The 23,833-nt window shown below is 33.6% G+C and overlaps 1 long non-coding RNA gene and 1 pseudogene across 1 annotated transcript; one reads left to right on the top strand and one right to left on the bottom strand.

The window, feature by feature from the left end:
* The first annotated feature begins 7,746 nt into the window (after positions 1-7,746).
* On the top strand, positions 7,747-20,606 carry LOC107950051 (protein TIC 40, chloroplastic-like; annotated as a pseudogene).
* Positions 20,607-21,455: 849 nt separating this feature from the next.
* Positions 21,456-22,319, bottom strand: LOC107950930 (uncharacterized). The gene is made up of 2 exons (XR_001698269.2): positions 22,176-22,319; positions 21,456-21,852 (listed from the first exon to the last, which is right to left on the bottom strand). It is a non-coding gene; the product is annotated as an uncharacterized lncRNA (long non-coding RNA).
* Positions 22,320-23,833: the final 1,514 nt, after the last annotated feature.

Below are 23,833 nucleotides of genomic sequence, written 5' to 3'. Positions count from 1 at the left end.
GGTTGCACTAGGGCTATACACGGAGGAGTTCATGGATGACAATGAACTGGATACCCTCCACCACCACCACTACTACTCCCCCTCAAAATGCTAGAGGGACCTCGTCCCTGCCTCAGCCACCTACGATCCTAGCCACTCCAAGGCATCGGCTCTCCCTCCATCATTAAGGTATCTATACGCCATCTTGGCTCACACTCTGACAGGGAGACGAGAGAGCACCAGCATCGTCACCACTCACGACGCCTATTTCTTATGGAGCATGGCGAACGGGCACGTCCTCAACCTTGCTTACTTCATTGCCCTCGCCATAGCTACCATGAGATATAATATTCTTTGCGCGCAGCACTTGTGGAACCCAACCTCTACCACCACCAGAGTATCCTCCTCCACCCTCGTTAATACATTGGAAGATTACTTTCCATAACGCCAATTCAAGGAATCTATTCATAACTCAGGAAGTTTCATTTTTGTAACAGTCTAGTTTTGACCCTAGTCGAAATAATGGTTTCAGGACCACAAATCTGAGTTCAAAAAATATTTTAATATTATTTTCTGTGTCTATGATATGTAAATTTAAGTCTGTGAAATTTTAGTAATTAAATTTGTCCATTTCTGTGCTTAATTATGAAAAAGAATTAAATAGCATAAAGTGTAAAAGTTGAGTGCTAAATGTTAAAGCATCTAATTGGCTTGGCTTTTAAAATAAAGGTCCTTGCATGTCAAATTTGCCATTTTTTTAGTGGTGGACAAATATGGACTTTAGTAGGTGAATTTTTACATGTAAATAATAAGGGTAAAATTGGTATATGGCTTATAATGTGTAATAAAATAAAATAAACATAAAATGGCCATGCATTTTCACCTTGTTCAGCCAAAAATTAGAGAAAGAAGAAGCCATTGAAGCATTTTGATGTTCGGCTAGTGCATGTCTTAATAGGTGAGCTTATTTTGCTCAGTTTTTGATAATTTTTACGTTTCGGTGATCGTTGCTTTGTGTTCTTCAAAACCCATGTCTAAATTTCTATTTTTGTTGAAGATTATAAAATGTGCCATTGATGATTATATGACTTTGTAGTGCTTTTATATGGATTATGAAAGATATATGTAAGACTATCGTGTTTTGTTCTTGAATTTTTGATGAAATGAGCTATTTGGGCTAAATTGTAAAAATGAGTTTTGAGGGACTAAATTGTGAATTCAATGTGTTATTTGGACTTGTATGGAAGCCATGTATATTCGGTTAAGCTAAAGTCTTGGTGAATTTTGCATATTTGTGATTTTATGGAAAATGGACTAAATTGTCAAAGTGTGACAATGTAAGGGCTAAAATGCAAAGTTCCTTAAATGTGTGTATATGGATTAAATTGAATGAAATGAATAATTGAATGGTGGGATTTGCGTTGTATTAGATCAAGAACAAAGAAAATTGGACTTAGATCGAGGGAAGTCTAAAGTAGTTGAATAGTCGACTCGTGTCCGTATGAAATCTGTACAAGGTAAGTTAAATTACAATTACGTGTTAAATTTACTAATTTCCACATATATAAATTGTAATCTGTATTGGATGGCCTTGAGAGCCTGATGAATATCTTTCGAGTAAAGTCTGATAATTTGTTAGTATCCTAAAAGCTCTATATACTTCTAAAGGAATATTGACATCTATATGAGATATAGTGTAAGACCATGTCTGGGACACAAGCCTCGATTGAGATTTACATATAAGGCCGTGTCTGGGACATCGGCATCGTATCTGATTTCATGTAAGACCCTGTCTGGGACAAAGGTATCGATATTGAATTACATGTAAGACCACGTCCGAGACATCGGCGTTGTACTTGTTTATGAGTATCTGTATCATTTCTGAACCGTCTGATGATAGAGTACGAAACATGAGAATGAGCATATGAAATGTATAACTTATATAGGTACGTATGAATCGTACTAAAATTCTGAATATGAAAGACTCTATCTCTATGAAATATGTATGGAATTTGGAAATCCAGCATGACATAAATGCAAACAAAGGAGCACGATTAAGCTTATGAATTATTCTATGAAATGGTTATAAATCTTTATGGTTGAATTGTACTTATATGCTTTAGTAGTTAGACCAATTGTATTTGGCTTACTAAGCTCTTTGTAGCTTATTCTGTGTGATTTCTGTCTGTTTTACAGTTATTGTAGCCACTAAAGGCTCGGGGATAGTCGAGGATCGTCACCACACTATCGAACTCATTTTGGTACTTTTTGAAACTGTAAATGTTTTAAAGTATGGCATGTATAGGCTAGAAGGTCTATGTATTAAGTTTTGATTTGTAAATATATGTTAGGCCATGAGAATTGGTTAGCAAATGGTATGAATGTGTTAAGTTTTGATACGGTTTTGAATGGGTTATTGAATGATGTTGATTTAGTTGTAATGAAGCATGTTTTGAGCATGGAATTGGCTGACAATTGTTGTATGAATGTTGTTTAACTTTGCTAGTAGGAAAGACTCATATAGGGGTGACAAGTTGGCTTAAACCAAGCCTGCATTGTGCCACATGGTTAAGACACACGGGCGTGTCATATGGCCGTGAGCTTAAGTCAGCAGCTAGCTAAGTACCACACGGCCTGGCACACGGCCGTGTCTGTTGGCCATGTGAAAAAGTCAGTATAGGACCTCTTTTTGGCACTGTTGGATCATATGGGCGTGTCTGGTGCTCGTGTGTATCACACGGCTTAGTCACAAGGGCATGTGACTTTAACAGTTTTGAAAGATTTGGTTAAGTTCTGAAAATTCTGAATGTGTTCGTTTTTAGTCCAGACCTTTCTTAAAAGTACATTTTAGGTCTCGTAGACCATTTTAAGAGATGATTGCTTATGAAATGATGTTATATAATATATGTGATTCTGAATTGGTTTTAAATGTTCTGTTTGTCTGGTAATGCCCCTTACCTATTCCGACGATGGATACGGGATAGGGGTGTTACAATTTCTCTCCTTATCTTATGATCCTATATTTACATTTTTCAGTGTATCTATCTTTATACATTGAGGACAATGTACATCCTGAGTGTGGGGGGTTATTTATTTCTTTATCAGAAAAATCCCTGATTTCTGTCTTATTCTCATGTGATCTTCTCATATCATTATTAGAATGAATTTTGATTAATTTATGATTTTTATTGATATGTCTTGAATTAAAACATAGGCATTCATGTATTGATTGTTTAAACTTTAAGACATTAGAGAATCAAGCATGATAAGTCGATTTTTTAATTTAAAATTTTATATGTTGTTTTTCTCAAGTTTAGGTATTATCTTGAGTTGAAATTCACAGGTTTAAACATCAAAAAGCCATAATTTTTGTGAGATTTTGAGCCTTTAAAGCATCTATTATTCCTTTCATGCTCACTTTTATTGTTGCTTGAGTGCGTCAGTATTGAATTGTTATTCTAGAACTTGGTTGATTATGCATGTCAAGACCACACCATTTGATTTGATATGTCAAGATGATAAAGCCACTTAGGTTTAACCCACTCACTCCACAAAAGCCTACCTTCATAATTAACCCTCAGTGAACTCCTTTGAGCCTAACAAGCCATTAATTGATTTACCCTCAATATTAACCCATAACCCATTATTGTTGAAATCCCCTAATTTAATCTCTATTTTTGTCAAGATTTGATTTGAACTAATTGCTTAGCTATGTTTTGCTCTTCTATGTATTTGACTTGTTCTAAAAAAAAACGAGTGTACTTCAATACATATTAGTTGTAATTCGTCGTTTTTGAGCTTGAGTGTTAATTCCATATTCTGAGAAGAAGCTCACTTGTATTCAACTGATAACTAGTCATTTTTCTAGCTAGGTAATTTTTCAATTCAATCTCGATTCTAACCTTTTCTTTCAGCTTGTGTCCACACCCCCTAACTAAAGCCACATTACAACCCTCTAAAAGACATTTTTGATTGATGTATCAGCTCAATATATAGTGGTGGAGATTTGATTTTCAAGCAAGCCTATGGTAATAACTTTTCATATTGACTAATGAGTGCTTTTATTGATGTCCTTAAATACCTTGAGTGATTTGAGTGAATCTTTAGTGAGGATGTTAAACTCAGCGATATTTTGATCAAAGGTAATCACTTAGATAAGGGGAGACACCTATATTTTCGTAATAAAATCCTCAACTTGGAATGTTTGAAACTTTGATGTACTTTTAGTTGAATTTTCAATGTATTAATACTTATGGATTATTTTGAGATATTATTGATAGGGATTATAAATTGAAAAGAATTTATTTTGATTATGAGTTGAGGATTTTGCTTGAGGACAAACAAATGCTTAAGTGTGAGGGTATTTCATAAACCGTAATTTATACATATTTTGATCCCATGCTTAGTGCATTTATGGATGGTTTCTCCTTAGAATTTGTGAATTCGATGCTCCTAATCCTTTAATTTCATGTTTTATATTTAGGTGAGCATAGGAGAGTAAAAAGAGCGAGAAACGGGCCGAAAATGGACCCATGTGGGAAATCAACACGTCCTGGACTTCCTCACACGGACGTGTCACACGGCCGTGTCCCTTTGGCAGGATCGAAGCACGACTTACATGGGTAGACTACACACCCGTGCCTATTCAACAGCCTTGACCACAGGCTGGAGTAATCGTACACGGGCGTGTCCCTACCAAGCCCAAGTTTAGTCCAATTCAGAAAAGGACACTTTTGAGGGCTTCTAAGCATCCTAAAGCCTATAAAAACACCCTAGAGGAGGAGGAGAAGGGGGGATACGGAGTAGAAAGCAAGGAATTACTCAAGGAAAGCTAATGATCCATTTCAGAAGTAGGATTCATCATCAAGACAAAAGATCTCCTTTCAAATCCCCTCAAGAGTTTTGGGTTTTCTTATGTTTTGATATCTTTATGCTTTTGAGATTTTTTCTTTCATAAGTATGAATTAAAACGCCTAAATACCTAAGAGGAATGAAACTTAAGACGGATCTTGTTATTATTATCTTAATTGTATGATAAATATTTGACTTGTTCTTAATTATGTGTTCTTAATTCTTGTTTTGATATTCCAGGATATTGATTCAAGTTAATGCTTTTATTCAGAGGAGGAAGAGACCCTGTCTAAGAGTAAATTTGTCGTAATTAAGCGGAGTTGATTGCGCGCCTAGAGATAGGGTGATAAGATTTTGCCGGATTAGGGTGAAACCTAATAAGGGAATCCATAGATCGAGTTAATGCAATTCTAGGAAGTTAATTAGAAAGAGATTTCAATTATTCAACCTAGGGTTAGACGTTATTAGTCTCGAGAGAGATAATAATATAACTTAGGGATTTCTACGGATCAAGTCAAATGATAAATTGTCTAATTCAGAGTCAAATAACAAGTGAAGTCTAGGTGTATTTTTCCTTAGGTATTGCCTTAATCAATCGAATTTTCCCAAAAGTATTTTCCCAAGTTTTCTTTCTGTGCATTCTTAGTTTAGTAATTAGTTTAGATAACCAAACCTCTTAATTTTTTAGGCTAGATAATAAAAAGAAGGTAAATACTAGTACTCGTGGTTCCTTTGGGTTCGACAATCCGATCTTGCTGAACTATACTACTGTTCGATAGGTACACTTGCCTTAGTCGTGATAATAAGTTAGTCTCAAGAACGATTCATTCATAAATCTTTAAAACCTGCCGCGAATATCACATATCAATGTACTATTTTTTTCATCTTTGTAGTGGCAAATCATTTCTTCTAACCTGCTATCATATGTTCAGCAAAAGTCACAGCTTATTTATATGCTTAGAAATATGCACTATGGTTTTAGGTACTTCTAACTTCACGTAAGGTTATGGCCCCATTTACACCGTTTTTCACTGAGGTTCTTTATCAAAACATGTGGAAAGTTTGTGATGGAGTAGAGGAAAGCACTCACTATTGTAGTTTTCCTCAATAAGAAGGAAAGGTATTCTTCATCTTTGTTGTAAATATTTTAATATTTTTCAATATGTATACCTCATCAGTGACTTATTGATCAATGCTATTTGTTCCAAAAGTTTTTTGCTTACATTTTATTATCTTAATTATAACTTGCTCAAAGCCTATAGGTTTATCTTCTATCAAGAGACTACTATTGTTTGAAGTTGGAGTTTGAACGTGGAAATGGACAGGTTTGTTTTGGTTATGAAGAAGTGGCTACATAATTGGAGAAATTTAGATGGATTGAAATATGTTAACCAGTGAGGTGAATATAGGAAGAAGATGAAGGTAGAATGAAGGGATGAGTCTGAAAGTTGGGAGGAAATTTATGGTTTTGCTGAGAGAAATAAGAGATTCTATTAAGGGAGGGTGAGAAGAAGAGTGCAACCAATGTGAGCTGTTTACATGATCCTTTTATGGTGGGGACAAATTTAGTTATGTGTTTTAAGATTGTTGATGTGGAAGTTTGAAGTTCATCGGGTTATGGTTCGTGAATCAATTGCAGGGTCCTTGAACTAACTATGGGTCTGCGATATTGTTGGTTTCATCGGAAAACATGCGTCAAGTTTTCTCTGAGTAATTTGTAAGGTTCGCTACCTAGGGTATAATAAGATATTATTTTATTGTTTGGTTTTATAGGATTGTTGGTAAAGTTGAATGCATTGAAAATTAGGGTACAGTGGAAGTGACTCAAGAAGAACATGTCTTATTGATTATGGGTGACTACTATTTGGCGAACAAGAAGGGATGTTTATAATTACATTTTCTAATACATGCATATATGTGTACATATTACAAGTGCATATCGGACTGAGCAGACCAAAGTAGCAAAGCAAGAGAAAGGAAGGCAACAATTACTCCTTATTCATACAATTGCTATATGCAATGCTACGCTGCATTTATAGTGTAAAATTATGAATGCATATGTAAATATACATAATAAGATGTTTATAATCCTTATTTTTTTAAAATATATATACGTGTGTGCATATATTATAAGTATTTTAGGCTAAGCTAATTTCTTAGTTTTTGTATATATATATTTTTTATTTTTTGTCAAATAGAGAATGAAAAAAATTAGATTTTTTAATACATTAGATAGTTGGTTTTTACCCTACCACAAAAAGAAAATAAAAAAGGGAAAATTAAATTAAAATGCTGATCATAATTATATTTAAAAATAAAAATACTTTTTTATATTTGGCTGCAGCCTAATTATTTTATTTTTATTTTGTTGAGATCCATGTTATAATTCAGTTTAGTTCAACTCATATTTCATTCCATTGAATCAAACAATTAAATTAAAAATATTATTAAATTATGTATTATTTTATAAATTATATTTAATAATTATGTTAAAATATGATTACATTTAATAACAATGTTACTTTAGTTATTTAAGTCTTTTTCCTTATACTATTACAACATCTATTCTATTCAACTAAATACAAAAATACTATTATAGTTATATTTCATTCCATTAAACCAAATAAATAAATTGCTAATTACAATTCTGTTCTATTACATATTTACATCTCATTTTAGCCCATCCTAGTGTAATTATAGTCTATCTAAAATTGAAGTTAAAAAACTTTTAAAAAACTTTTAATTAATGTCAATTGATAATGCCAAACTCCATTAGAAGCTATTAGTGCAGAGCTGAAAAATGTTGCTCTTGTTTTTGCTTCAACATCTCTCCAAAACTTATTTCATCCTTCAAAAAATTTTCTTGATTTAATTTAATTTTTCATAGGGTTGTAAAATTCAATGGAGAATTTGAATATGGCGTTAGTTTCTTCTTCGTCCTTGTCTTACTCTTCTCCTCCAAAGTTATTTCCATTAGGATACAATAATCCTAATTACACTCTAAAAAACCCTACCAAAACCTTCCTTTTTCGAACTTCCAAGATTGCTCCTCGTTCTTCCCGAATTCCAAACTCCGCCCATGCTTCTCCTCTTCCCCCCCTTCATCCCCAAATTGGTATTGCTTCTCTTCTTTCTTTCTTTCTTTATTGTTTTGCTTTGATATTTAAATTTCTTATACTTTTTATATTCTTTTTTTTTCCCATGGATTTGATGTTAAGCAGTTTTGAGAAAGCATAGCGATGAGAGGTTTGCGAGCATTTCTTCTTCCAGCAATCAACAGACTTCTTAAGTTGGAGTCAACCCCAATCCCACTGTGCCTCCGCCATCCTCTCGAATGTAATTAAATCTTCCTTTTGTGTGTGTGTATCTAGCTTTTGGTTTCTAATTTCTGCTTTTGGAAATTAAAGAAAGGATGGATGATGAACTTAAGATTGTAAATTCTTTTGGAGGACTAATCATTTGATGTTCAATTTAATGTGAAGAAAAAAGTAATCCATATTGTGGTAGAATTATGGTTACTTATTGATCATTTATCCTTTTTTTTTGTTTTCTTTTTATTATTCTTTTCTTTAGTAAATTTTCAGGTAGGAAAAACTACCGGACAGAGCCTTAGGGGGCAAATTCGTTTGAATTGCTATGAAAACTTTAGCATTCTACTCCATTTTTTTTTACGGAATCGTGATTTTCTTTTATTTTTTATTATTTACTTTGCTTTATAGCAACTTTGGAGGAACAAAGCTAATACAGGGGGAAAAAGAAGTAATTACTTGGCAGACTTTATCTTTTGCGTTTTATGAACATTCTTTTCTTTGCTCAGTTATTTGTGTCTTTATATTTTTTCTAGAGGATCACCACTCTTTTGGATTGGAGTAGGCATTGGGCTCGCAGCACTTTTTACATGGGTGAGCAAGTGGATGCTTTTTCCCGGGTGATATTTTTAGTATTATTGTATTGATAATGGCAATGGTTTCTTTTTGGTACATATTTTGATGAGATCGTATGAAATGACAGGTAGCTTCAAGCTTAAAGGTGAGGGTTTCTCTCATATGAGGTATAGTTGTATGGCTCTTGCCTGTAATCTTTACGATAGAATCTTTGTTCGAGTTTTGGAAGTAGAATACTTAAATAAAGCAATTAAAATGTTGACGGGTAAAATTCCATTTAATGTGAATGCTTTGGATGTTTTCTAGTAATTGGAGGTCTTAATTATGCTTCTGGTGCCATTTGAAGTTAGGAAGTTGATGTCTTACATTAGTTTTTCAAGTTTCCCATATACTACCTAAAGGTGCTTTCTTTTATCAGTCAAACATTTTTTTGGAGGGTTTAGGTTTAGCCGTTGTCAGAGTCTGTATGTTTTGGTCTAGAAGGCTTAACATTATTATAGTAAATTATCCAGCTTGACGGATTCTTGAAGAAACTGATGAAGAAAACTAGAAGAGTAAACAAGAAACTTAGAGTGAAAAGATATATATCTTTGTAATCATTCAACCATACATCAACACAACTACTTTACTGAATTTATATGCATCAATAAAACTGCTCTTCAACTAATAACTGCATAAGCTAACTGCTAGCACATTTATCACATGTCTAATATTGTTTACAACAAGCACACCAGATATAACCACTATAACTGCTACATTTGACTAACTGAACTGACTTCATACGCTAACACAGCTGACCTAATTTGAACAAATTTGTTTGGCCATGTACTTGATTCTAATTGTTATATATTATTTGGAATTCCAAAATCCAGGTTATCATAGATAGTGGTAGTTCAAAGCAAAACTGGGGAATACAATATTTTCCTAGGCAACCTTGAGTTGACCTTCAAAATTGTGGTTTAATAAATTCAAAATATTTTTCTTCATCCATCCTAGAGGAAGATGAACCCCCACCTGGTTGGGCCCAATTTCTGGGGGTTTCAGAGCTGATAACAAAGTTGTTAATGGAAATCAGTTATCTGGGATATAAAATTGCTAGTTGAATTGTGTTGAGAAGCTGACTTAATGGCACAAAGTTGCCTTGACATACTGATTACAAAGACATGATTTATGTCCCCTGTATTATGGCACCGAGAAAAAAGTATGTCAATTTACAAAGTTGAAAATAATAGTATGATACTGAATATTTTGCTACATTCAGTTCCTTGTGTCATAAAGAGGACCAAAGCCCTATCATGGCTTGTTAGATATGTAACTATACTGTCTTTCATGGGCTTCTGTTTTGTAGCTGAGCTGTGTCATAATGTATCTAAATTATGGTCCCTGTTTTTGGGTATGCTTAACTTTCTTTATGAGCTTAAGATGGTACAAATGGCAAAACTTTTTAATGTAACTCTGCTATTTCATTGCTTCATGATGTTTACCTTTACATTATTCAGAAGTATGTGATGCAACAAGCTTTCAAAACCATGACGGGCCAGATGAATACACAAAATAATCAATTTGGCAATACTGTTTTTCCCTTGGGTTCCCCATTTCCATTTCCAGCACCTCCTTCAGCAGGTCCTGACATACCCCGTTCTCCTTCTTCTCAATGCACTGATACGGTTGATGCACCTGTAAGACAAGTTGAGGCAGCCTCTGTTACTGATCCAGCAACTGAAGTGAAAAGCGTGAAAAATGAAACAGAAACAGCCGAGCCAAAGAAATATGGTAATATGGAACATTTTTTATTACCCATAAAATGTTGTATAATGTGCAACTCTTCCTTTTTTGAGGTAAAAAGGAACATTATATGGGCAATTCTTGTATATGAAACTTTAGCAAGACTAACAGATTTTTGTCCTTCCCCTAGAATAAGGGCTTTACATTTTAGGTGATAGTATAAACTGATCTCTAGTATCAACTTAATTTTCTATCATCTTAAATGATGGTTTTAGATTTAGTTAACGACTGGATTCATTGTGTTGTTCTGGAAATTGTTTCTCTAAAATTGATGCAGATTTCTTTTTGCAGCTTTTGTGGATGTTTCTCCCAAAGAAACTATGCACAAGAGTGCTTTTGAAGATGCAGCTGAGCTAAGTTCACCAAATGGGATTCAGTCTTCCAAGGATGTAAGGTTTTAAATTTTTTTTTTTCTTATTAAGAAGCCGTGCTAGCATGGATATATCTTTAGGAGTCTGAAGTATCTATTTGGGAAATTAATTCTTTTGAATATTGTATGAAGCTTTCTGACAATGGAGCTGCATCCAAGCAGGATGCCGGTGCTTTTGGGGTTTCCAGGCAAGCGGTATGTAAAAAGCTAGTTGTGGAGTTTATGATTATTGGAATGGAATAAGGACATTTTGGTTTCTATTTGGCTGTAATATCTGTCTGAACTAAACGATAAAAACATACATGGAGAGTTTTGTGTCAAGTGCAACACTCCTAAACCTTGTAATCTTCATTGTTTAAATTTTTGTTGGGACAATGGGAGGTAAGTATTTGAACATAAAAAAATATATATTATTTAACGTATTAGAGATCAATAAGTCTTACCTAAGACAACAATTTTGGATATCATTGTTTGACTTGTTTGTATATTAAAAAAAAGAAACATTAGTAGGCAGTGTAGGAATATAGGAGCAAGCGCTTAAAGTCACTGGACTGGTCATGTGTTGATATGCAACAGTTTTCTTAGAAATTAATGTTATCTTTTAAAATATTCATCTCCTTAAAACTGCATTTTGTTGATGCGTTTATTGGCATAGCTAAATGGTGGTTAAATATTTGGTTTATTACCTCATTGGGACAGAGGCATTTCTGTTGCCTTCTTATCATGTACCATTTGCTTGCTATACTGTTCAAGATTATATATGTGGGGCCTCTTTGTCTCTAGTTTAGTTGTATTCATTGTTGACTTAATTATGCACATGCATATTTTTTACATGCTTTCTAGTTTCTTTCGTGCTCTATGAGTAATACTTAAGCAAACATTATATTTCATTTGCAGGAGGAGCAGGTCCTACCTTATCTGTGGATGCTTTAGAGAAAATGCTGGAAGATCCAACAGTGCAGAAGATGGTTTATCCGTAATATAGCTTCTTTTCCTTGAATATTTTTTTCCTGAAGTTTTTTTTAATTGGTTTCATCTTAGTGTGCCCTGAGGGGTGGTGGAAATTTGTGCTCCTGCCTGAAATGTGCATTATATAATACTTATTCTTTGGAATAGTTACCTAACACAAGGCCTGTCAAATTATTTTCTAACATCTTTCATTGTACAATATGTTTTAGGCATCTCAATGTTTTTGATGAGTAAACATGATATTGCTGCTTTTATCAACATACTAGTTAACGAGTCCTGCTCTTTTGTCCCTACACACTTTACGCCCCTTAATGATTTTAATGCCTATTTACCCTAGTGTACTGAACTGTGGATGTTGCTGGTTAAAACTAAGTTATCTTCTTTGTTGCCTCTTCTTTTCTTTTCTTTTTCCAGCAACATTCTAACATTCAGACCTTAAGCAAAAACCCTTTTTCATCAATGCGACCATTGTCATTTCTCCTAAATCTTGTGGACCTTGCCCAAGATGTTAGTGATTGAAAGCTGGCATCAGATCTACAGTTATTCATTTCTCCTCATCTTTTTTGTGAACCTTGCTTATGAAGTCAGTGATTGAGAGCTAACATCAGCTATCTCCTATTAGTGCTTTTGGAAAATGAGATCCTTGCAAGTTACATTGAAGGCAAAGATAGTAGACTTCCATATAGTACATGAACGTTCACCAGGATAAGGCATGGTAATGAGTTAAGTTGGCTAAAAAAATCCCTCAAAAAACTTTGAAGGTGTAAATTATATTTTAAAGCCTTTTCCAGATTTTCACATCTGGAAGTCATTTGTCAATTTGAAATTAGAGGTCAGTTGTGGTAGAAGCTGTCTGGTTATGGTTAGTTGTTAGAACTTAGAAGAGAGAGAAGGGAGGGGAGTGCTTGGATGGGATCTTTCTTTGGTAGATATTTGTCAATAAACTGAATTAACCTTTCATTGCAATCTTTGTTTTATCTAGTGAAAGGAAATTTAATCTTTTATTTATCCGTACAGGTAGTTGCCTGAGGAAATGAGGAACCCTGAGACTTTTAAATGTAAGTCCACACTTTTGATAACACTGCTCTCCTCTGTTTTTCTGTTCTTTCTTTTTGGCTGAGGGCGAGGGGTTAGCAAGGAGTAGGGAAGGTAGGTTTTTATGGTCTCTGTAAAATATATTATATGTTAAAATCATAGGTGACATATCTTTTTTCTGGTTAAGGAGTTAATGCCTTTACTTGTTCTATGAAGTTTCAGTTTTAATTAATTTCATTTAAGTTTCTGTATCCTGCAAAAACTTGTTTCATTTCCCAGGCAATTTAGTAGAACTATTTGTTTGCAAATTTCTTTGTTCTTTTGATGAATAACCTCTGCTGCAATTTTATGGATATCATTTTAATATTCCAATTTTCTTACTGTTGTGCATATTTTCTAATAGGGATGCTACAAAATCCTCAATACCGTCAACAACTGCAAGACATGCTGTAAGCTTCCTACTCACCTTCTGCATTTGATTACTTTTAGGGGTTTGCCTTTCTCTTGATTTACACTTGTCACAAGCACTGTCCCCAAAGAGAATTTATTGCTTACTTCTTGTCTAGTTCTATTACAGTTGTCTTGCTCACTATTCTATCTGGACTTTTTAATGTATGATTCCTGGTCTTCTTTTCTTTGTACAGATTTTTTGAATGCAGAGTTGGAATATGATGAAATTAGAGATGAATACTCTAATATATTGAGGAAAAACTCTCTCAGAACTATTATTTCTCAGAAATATTTATAGATATATACATGAAGCACTGAATCATGTAAGGAAAGAATATCTGTAATTAAAATCTCTAAAAATCAGCTATAATCCCTAAAGATTAGCTATTCAATGCTGTCGAATAAATCAAAGATTCTCAACACTCCCCCTAAGGTTGGTGGTGCATAGATGTCTCGCATGCCCACATTGCAAAGAAGATTATGATAAGTCTTACAGTTGAGCTCTTTAGTAAAAACATCAGCCAACTGTTTTTTGGATGCTAGATAACATAGCTTAAGACACTACTGGCTACTTTTTCCTTGATAAAATGACTATCTATTTCGATGTGCTTGGTCCTATCATGTTGCATTGGATTTTGAGCTATGCTGATGGCTGCTTTGTTATCACAGTATAAGGTTGATCCATTTTCATTCAACAACTTTAGTTATTCCAATACCTTTTGCAGCCATAAAAGCTCACAAACGCCTTGAGTTCATGTCCCTATGTTCAGCCTCTACACTTGATCGAGCAACAACACTTTGTTTCTTGCTCCTCCAAGTGACAAAGTTTCCCCCCACAAGAGTACAATAACCCGTTGTTGACCTTCTATCATTAAGGGAGCCAGCCCAATCTGCATCTATAAATACTTCTATATTGAGATGACTACTTTTGGAGAAGAGAATATACCTTTGCCTGGTGTAGACTTAAAATAGCACAAAATTTGCAATACTGCCTACACATGGGCTTCGCGAGGATCATGCATAAACTGGCTTACTAAACTAACTGTATAGGCTATATTAGGTCGAGTATGAGCGAGATAAATCAATCGTCTGACGAGTTTTTGATATCTCCCTTTATCCACCATTTCACCTATCCCTGCTCGTAACTTGTGATTACTCTCGATAGGTGATTCTATTGGTTTGCAGCCTAACATGCCAGTCTCTGTCAGAAGATTTAAGACATACTTTCTTTGGGAAATAAAGATTCCCTCTTTCGATCTGACCACTTCTATTCCGAGAAAATATTGTAACTTTTCCAAGTTAATGATTTTGAATTCTTGAGCCAATCGTTTCTTAAGCCGGGCCATTTCTTCCTTGTCATCTCCTGTCTTAATTATGTCATCAACATAAATTATAAGGAGAGTAATCTTACTCTTGTGATGTTTTATAAAGAGGGAATGATCAATATTACTTTGTCGATGGCCAAACAACATCACGGCCTTACTAAATGTTAAACCAAGTTTTGGGAGATTGCTTTAGTCCATTTAGGGCATTTTCAGTCTACGCACTTTCCCTTGAGTGTCTTTATCCTCAAATCCTGGAGGAACTTTCATATACACTTCTTTCAGGTCTCCATGTAAGAAGGCATTCTTTACATCAAACTACTGTAAGTCTTAGTCAAGATTTGTCGCACATGATAACAGGATCTTAATCGTGTTCAATTGAGCAACTGCAGCAAATGTTTCTTGATAATCCACTCCATGTGTCTGAGTGAATCCTTGCGCTACTAATCTAGCTTTGAGTCTTTCAATTGAACCATCAACCTTATACTTGATAGTAAACACCCATTTGCAGCTATTCATATTTTTCCCCTTAGGAGGATTAACCAGTTCCCATGTCTCATTTTTTGCTAAAATCCACATTTCTTCAATCATAACCTTTTTCCATCTTGGATCAATGAGAGCTTCTCTCCAATCCTATGGAATAGACAGAGAGAATAAGGACAAAACAAAAGCTCTTTAGGATCGAGATAAGGAATTATAAGAGACAAAGTCAGAGATAGAATGTAAAGTGCAAGTTCTAACACCTTTTCATTGGGCTATTGGTAATTCTAAATCAGTAACAAATTCAGGTAAAGAAGACTCACCTGACAATGAAGAGTCAGGGCATAGAGTAGATTGTATGATGGCATCTTCTTTCTTGCCTTTTCTAGTGTATGTCTTTAAATTAAGCCTATCCAATAATCGTCCACTAGTTTTCTCTTGGACCAAAGTCTCTATTGGAACTAAATTCTCCCTTGGAAGAGTAATAGAGTAAGGTGTCATCTCTTCATTTTCAATAACCTCCCCCCTGAAGAGATGATTGTGATGAAGAAAAGTAGGGTTCATCCTTACGAAATGTTACATCCATACATAATACTTTCTAGATGGCGGATGATAATATTTGTAAGCATTCTATGTGGGAGAGTATCCAATGAAAACATATTTTACTGCTCTAGGATCTAGTCTGCTATCATGTCGAAGATGGACAAAGCAAACACAACTAAAAACCTTCAGTGAAATTGCGTAATCCATCTTGCCGTGTAAGATTTCTATAAGACTTTAAAAATCAAGAACTCGAAGAGATATTTGATTAATGAAATAAGCAGCAACCAAATCTCATCCCCCAATAAAGCTTTGGGAGGTTCATAGTGAACATGAGTGATCTAGCAACCCCCAAAAGATGTTGATTTTTCCTTTCGACAACACCATTCTGAGCACTTGTATTGGGACAACTGGTTTGATGTAGAATCCCATATGATTCTAAATGATCATTAAAGTTATACTCGATTCCATTATCAGTTTGCAAAATCTTAACCTCAGCATCAAACTGAGTAGTAATCAATTTATGAAAAGAATGAAAATATGAGAAAATATCACTTTTAGACTTCAATAAAAAAACCCATGTCATCCGAGTGCGGCAATCAATAAATGTAACAAATCAACGATTACCACATAAAGAAGTAAGACAAGTAGGGCCCCAAATATCAGAATGAATAATCTCAAAAGCAATAGTACTATTATTATGTAAAGGATAATTGTTTCTTATATGCTTTGCAAACTCACATGCATCACAAATTAAAGAATCCAACTTAGTTCTTGAAAACAAAATAGGAAACATCTTGGCAAGAACAGTAAATGATGGATGTCCTAACCGTCTATGCCACTAAATTATCTCCCGATTAACATATTTATTCTCTACAATTAGGCTTGAGACATATATGACGATCAATCCAAAAGATATAAGCCATCACACAATTTACTACTACCAATCGTCTTCCTTGTCTGGAGGTCTTGAAAGACACAATGATTGGGAAAGAATTGAAGTTAACAATTTAAAGCTTTAGTGATAGTACTAATAGATAAGGGTTAACTAGAAATTTAGGGGTATGGAGGACAGAGGATAAAGTGATATTAGTAGTACAAACAACAAAACCTATTCCAGAGACGGAGGTAAGGGAGCCATCGGCTATTTGCACATTATCTTTAGATGGACAAGTAGTATATTTAAATAAGCTTTTGTTTGACCCTACCATATGTCTATTCGTACTAGAATCAATAATCCAAGATTCAGAAGTAGATGAAGCATTTAAAATAGTACTTGATTTCGCATGATTAGACTTAGCACCCGAGGTAGAGTCCAATTGAGACAAGAGACGTTAAAGATGTTGAATCTCGTTCGAGGTAAAACTTCCAGCAGAAGTGGACTTTTCCTCTGACAAATTTGCTCGAGATAAAAAATTACCCGTTTGCTTTCCTCCACAAACTCGAGCGGGGCGACTAACTTCTAGCATGAATCGTTAATGTAACGAGGCTTACCACAGGAGTCACACGTCAAGTGATCCTTGTCAGGCTTACCACCCAATGGACCATTCTGGTTAGCAATGAGGCTAACTTTCTCAATAGGTGGATTATAGAGCATAATAGTACGCCGAATCTCCTCCTGTTGTACATAAGAGTATGCCTCATGGAGAGAAAAGAACAGATTTTTGCCAAGAACTTGAATCTGAATATGATCATACTTAGTATTCAACCCAGCCAAGAAATAAAAAACGCGCTCCATCATCTGCTGAAATTTCCCAGCTTTACTTGTATAAGTCACTTGGAAATCTTGATAATAATCAAGTTCCTGCCACAAGCCACTTAATTCAGGAAAATATTGAGAAATCGTTAACTCCCTTTGTTTTGTACCATGGACTTTATTTGCGAATCTAAAATATTTGTGCATCATTCCCAATACGAGAGTAGCAATATTCCAAATCTTTTCCGCAATATCAAGCAACAAATAAGTTTTGGAAATATGGGATTTCATAGAATTGATAAGCCATGCCATAACAAGAGAGTTCGTAGAATCCCATTAACTAAAAATTGAATCAATGAGTTCAAGTTTCGACGTGATACCAGTGATGTATCCCTACAAGCCACGAACCTTGACTAAGCAAGGTAATTATTTTCAACAAGCTTTACAGGACTAATTTGCAACGAGAGATTATTGGTTGGAATTACGAGCTTCTCGTCCTTCAACATAATGCTGAAGAATAACAACTAATATTCCAAAAATAATCTGCTTGGAAAATTATAATAAAAACCACTCAAAAAAACACAAAAGAGATCCCACACAAAAAAAAGCTTAGTTGGAAATACACCACCAATCAAAGGAAAATGACTGGAAGGGAGTAGAGAGCACTGCAACAACGTCTGAAAAAACACAGCAGCAGCAGGTGAAGGCCACATGCGCTGTGTGAAACAAAGATGCAGTAGCTTGTGACAGTTCGTGAGGCCCACGTGCAGGTCTTTTGGTCACCAGACTCCGGGGTTTTGTCAGCGAGTGGTTGCCGACTCTAATGATAAGGGTGGTGAGAGAAAAAATTAAGGCTAGGGTGGAAAGTAACAATTTAGTGTTTCTAGGGGTTTTTTGGAACAACCTTAAAAAAAAATTATCCCAAAAAACGGATAAAACATCTGATACCATGATAAAATTAGAGATGAATACTCTAATATATTGAGGAAAAACTCACTCAAACTATTTTATCAGAAATATGTACAAATATATATACATGAAACACTGAATCATGGAAGGAAAAAATATCTCTAAAAATCAATTATAATCCTAAAGATTAGTTATTCGATGCTGCCAAATAAATCAAAGATTCTCAACAGAATACATTATTTCTGTAATCCTATCTTTAAATTTTTTATTATAATTCTTCAATACAGTTTTGCTTAAATATCTATAGTAGCGCTTGAAGAATAAGAAACTAACAGTGACAATTATCAAACATTGGTGTGACATTCTCACTTGCAAAATAAACATGATCCTAGAGCCAAATTTAGCTAATTGAGTAACTTCTAAAATGCATGAATGTCCTTTTCTTTCTTTCTTTCCTGATGTCAGCCAAATTTCGTACTTCATACATTTTTTGGATGCAAAGGCTTTAACTTTATTGGTTTATGATTTTTTCTTGTTTGTCATTAACTTTTAATTGATCTGGAAAATGTATTCTTTGGTGGTTCATCGATTTTCAAAAACTCAAGAATTAGTTTATTTTATGCGTTAAGAGAATCAGAATCTACTCTGGTACTCCACTGATGCAGTCATGACTTGTGTATATTATCCCATACCATCCTGCTTATGTTTTTGACTTTTATGTTGAGAGGTAATTGCTGTCATTTGTAGATGGAACATATTAACATGATGTACCAATTGTTTTTCCCTATTAGCCTTGCGGTTTGCTATTGTTATATGATTTTTCTTGTTTTTTAGAAGTGCATCAGTTTCCAGCAAATCTATGTGTTTATCTATTATCTCGAAATTCTTCTCAGAAATAATACGGGTGGAACTGGAAGTACTGAATGGGACAATAGGATAATGGAGTCCTTGAAGGACTTTGATCTCAACAGTCCTGAGGTCAAGCAACAATTCGGTAAGTCTGAGGCTTTAGTGCTCGGGATAAAAATCAGATACCAACTGGTGTATATCAGATCCATTATTTGTTATAGTTATTAGATGGTCAAATTCTCTGCTGCTTGAATATGGTCTGGCACCTGAAGAAGGTTCTTAATATCTTACCCTTTCCCATTTGCAGATCAGATAGGGCTTACACCTGAAGAAGTAATCTCCAAAATAATGGCCAATCCTGAAGTTGCTATGGCATTCCAAAACCCTAGAGTTCAAGCGGCTATCATGGATGTATGCTCTCTCCAGTTTATACATTGAATCCTTAAATATATGCAGGGGCGAAGGCAGAAAATTTTTTTTAGAACTAAAATTAAATTTTGATTTTTACGATAGTAAAAATATAATTTCACCATTTGAATAGTCTATATCTTTATAATTTTTAAAAGATTAAATCAAATTTTCATCATTTTTAGGGGTCAAAGTGTAATTTTATCTTTATTAATTTAAAATTTTTTAAAAATTTAAAAGGTCTAAATGGAAAATTTTTTATTTTAGAGGTGCCGGGGCCACTGTCAGTCCCTTCCTGGCTATGGCCTTGAATATATGTCTACATGTCATTCACTCATGGTAAACATTTTGTATTTTTTTTCATGACTTCGTGCTGCTTTTGCAGTGTTCCCAGAACCCACTGAGTATTGCGAAATATCAAAACGACAAGGAAGTAATATTTTCCTTCTTTCTATTCAATTGGTGGGCTTATTGGACATCATCACTTGGAGTTTCTCACCTTTACCTCTCTTTCGAACTTATATGTTCAGCATGTATATGGCTACATTAATTTATCCAAAAACTAAAACGCCTAAGTTTGATAAATGCTTATTAAAATTCTATCTGTGGTTTGTCATATCCTCGTTTGAACTTTGCTGCCGTGTTTTGGCTCTTGATTGCAGCAGAGGTCGTCTTGATAGTTAATTTCTTGATACCCTTCTATTGTTGGTAACTTGAATGACTAGACTCTTTTTCATTTACTTCAGGTTATGGATGTAGTCAACAAAATATCGGAACTCTTCCCTGGCGTGACGGGTCCACCTTGAATTTGGTAAGTTCATTGTAGTTTTTGCTCAATTTGATTTCAGATGGCGGAGGTGATCGGATCTGGAGCATCAAATCCCATTCAAAATTTTAATTATAAACATATATAATATTTTTTTAATTACTCTTTAGATAAACAAATATCTAAGTAAAGCCGAAAGTAATTTCCAGGTCTTCATTCTTAATTAGTTTCAAACTATCTTATCTTCTATTTGGTGATTGTTAGTTTTCCCAAAAATGAGAAATTTCTTAAATATTTTATGATTTTCTGAGAAGTTAGATGTTAATTGGTTTTCCTTTTGAATTTCAAGAATGTTTAGAGACAACTGAAAATTTATTTATTGTTTCAAAAAATATATATTTGAAATATTATTTCTACGTTTTACCAAATTAAAAAATAATACATTAATTTCACAAAATATCATCTTCATTAGGCGCTGATTATTTTTTTTATCATGGTACCAGGAGATAATTTAGGGAACCCAACGAAGCAATACTTAAATTGAAACTACAAATACAATTTTTAAGTTCAAATTTGCATTTTTTTTCATCATGATATGTTAGTGTTTTTTCTCACGTTAACGACCAAGTTTTTCTCTAAAAATTGTCGGTGATTAAGATCAGGTTCAAAAAATTAGCTTGAGCACTCATTGCATAAACAATTTTTTAAGTTTAAATTCGTTTAATAAGTCTTACTTTTAGAAGTTTTTATCTATTCTTGTAGTATGCTTTTTAGTCTTGCTTATGTATATAGTCTTGCTTTTGCAAGTGATAGGGTTAATTTTGTTGCCGTCTTTAGTTTAGTGGATATTTGATTCTCTTGTCGATTTATGTCCACCATTTTGGACTATCCAGAACTGATTTTCTTATCAAGTGTTTATAATCACTTTTGATATGTTGTGCTTGAATTGTGACAAAATCAATTGTCAATGTATCATAATATTTTATTGATATTGAAGTTAAAACTTTTGTTGTATTGATAAAATTTATCTTTCAACGCGTACAACGAGCATTTGTTATTTCTTCACGAATTGTATTAATGAAATTTCCTTATGAAAAAAATATTACAGTAACAAAGTAAACTAGTTTAAGTGCTTTTTTCAGTAGTTAACTTTTTGACACAATTTTTCAAGCAATAAACCATCAGTCCACTAATACAATAGCACACTACATTTCCAACAATTCTACAAGAATTTGCCGTGCACTGGGCCAAATTTTCCCGACCCGTTACAAACAAACTAAAAATAAAAAATAAAAATCTAATAATAAAAGTCCGATATTAACCCAAATACAAGATCAAAATTTAAATTTTATAACAGTCCAAAACTATTACAAATAGCTCAACTAAACCAAGACCCAAATATCCATGTACAATGTGGCCCAATGGCCCAAAACCTAAACATAGGTTTAGCCAAACAGCTACCCCTAAGTAGCAAGGCGCGCTGCAGTAGCCACCAAGCAGCCCTTTGTCCTCACCGCCAACGCAGCACCGTACGACCACCAAGCTCCATACATTCGTACCTGCATGAAGACAAGAACAGCACAGCAAAAAAAGCAACAAGGAGAAAAATAATAGAAAAGGAAATTTTTTGTATTTTTGTATTTTTTATTTTTGGCTATATAAAAGCCTTATTTTCATTGTAATGAGGAGGCAATACGCGTATATTAGACATACTGGAATACAAAAAATAGATTTACAAAGCAATCAGAAAAGCAAAAGTTTCTAAAGGTGGTACCTTTACCTTCAATTTATTCATTCCTTTTCTGCATCGATTTCCATTATTTTTCTAGGGATTAAAAGAAAGAAATATAGGAGGGGGAGAAAGAGAGAACGAAGATCTCACCTGGGTTTCGCCCGTTGCCACCGTGGTGCCCCCTTTTTCTCGCTGGAATCAGCATTCAGACGAAGGGGTTTGAGAGCATTTAGGGGCGTTTCAAATTTTTTCTTTAAAGGGGTAGAAGATTGATATTTTTCAAAAAATTTTTGCTTTTGTAGGACGATCAGACGACGTCGTTTTGGGTCAGTTACAATGGCCTTAAAACGGCGCCGTTTTAAGCCATGATCCATGCGCGTGACCCGACCCGCCAGGGGATCCACGCGTTTTTTATTTTTGGGTTATTTTCGAATAAAGTCCTTCCACATTTTATTATGTTTTAATTCAATTGTTTTTTTATTCTTAATTTATGCCTTTGAATTTCATTTCAGTTTCAATGTGGTCCGTTTGAAACCGCGGGTTTTGGAGGGCGGGTTATTCCCCACTTTAGTCCTTACTCATTATTCGCATGTTTCAAATCGGTCCCTTGTTACATTTTTATACCTGAATTCTCCTTTAAAATTTTATTTGGATTTTGATTTAGTCCCTTTTTATATACCTGTGTTCGCCTTTTTAGAATTTGGACCTTAAAATTGCATTCTATTTGTCAATCAAGCCCTTGTTCGTATATATTTAAACCTTTTTATTTATTTAAAACCATTTTAGTTATTTTAAACTTTGTATTAAACTGTTTCATGTCATTCATTTTGAATAGTTTTATATACATTTTGTTTTACATATTTTTTATATACATATATATTTTAAAAAATGTTTTATTATTTGTTGTGAGTTTTATTATTTGTATATTATTATTTTAAACTTTTATGTATATATTAACATTATATATCTTTAACGTTTTTATATATATTATTCATATATAAACCTTCTTATATATACAGTGTCCTATTTCAGATTTTCTTTTATGTATTATATTTTAAACTATTTATATTTTATTTTAAATATATTCTTAAACTTTATTTATTTATTTTAAAATCTTTTATTTATTACTCATTTTAAGATTCCTCTTTCGTATTATGTATCTTATACTTATATATATATATCTACCTTAAACCATATATATATTCATTTTATTTACCACTTATTTCCTATATATATCTTATCATGTATTTTTAATTGTTCTTTCATATTATATATACTATTTAAGTTATCATGTACACTGTCGATTTTTAAATGAATTTGTGTTTAAAATATTTTGCATATAATTTGATTCAAGCTCTTATTCTATAATATCTATTTCAATAATTATATATATCCCTAGTCTTTATGTAAATTTGTCAACTTATATATTATGTGTTCATTAATTCATCATTATTTTGGAAAATGTTGTATACCACACCAACTTCTAAACTCCATTTTGTTTTGTACGTGTTTTGTTGATTGATTTATATGGTGCCATACATTGTTGTTGCATATTATTTATTCATTTTTTGTATTGTTATATTAATTATTCTCCGTACATTTTTGAAATTAGGTTATATTTTTGGTTAGTTTTATTTAATTATTTGTTTTGTTAGTTGTTTAAATAAGACACATTGTCTTCATTCATCAAGTATTGTATCTTAGGTGTGTACGTTATCCTATATTATTGTTTTCCACTTGGTTTATGAAATGTGGTTTTATAAATTCAAATTTTTACGATTAATTTCGTCTTATTTCAAAAAATGCAT

Source organism: Gossypium hirsutum, chromosome A07 (assembly GCF_007990345.1).
Source record: "Gossypium hirsutum isolate 1008001.06 chromosome A07, Gossypium_hirsutum_v2.1, whole genome shotgun sequence".
Lineage (NCBI taxonomy): Eukaryota > Viridiplantae > Streptophyta > Magnoliopsida > Malvales > Malvaceae > Gossypium > Gossypium hirsutum.
Note: the sequence above shows the minus strand (reverse complement) of the source record. Positions and strands in the feature narration are given on the sequence as shown.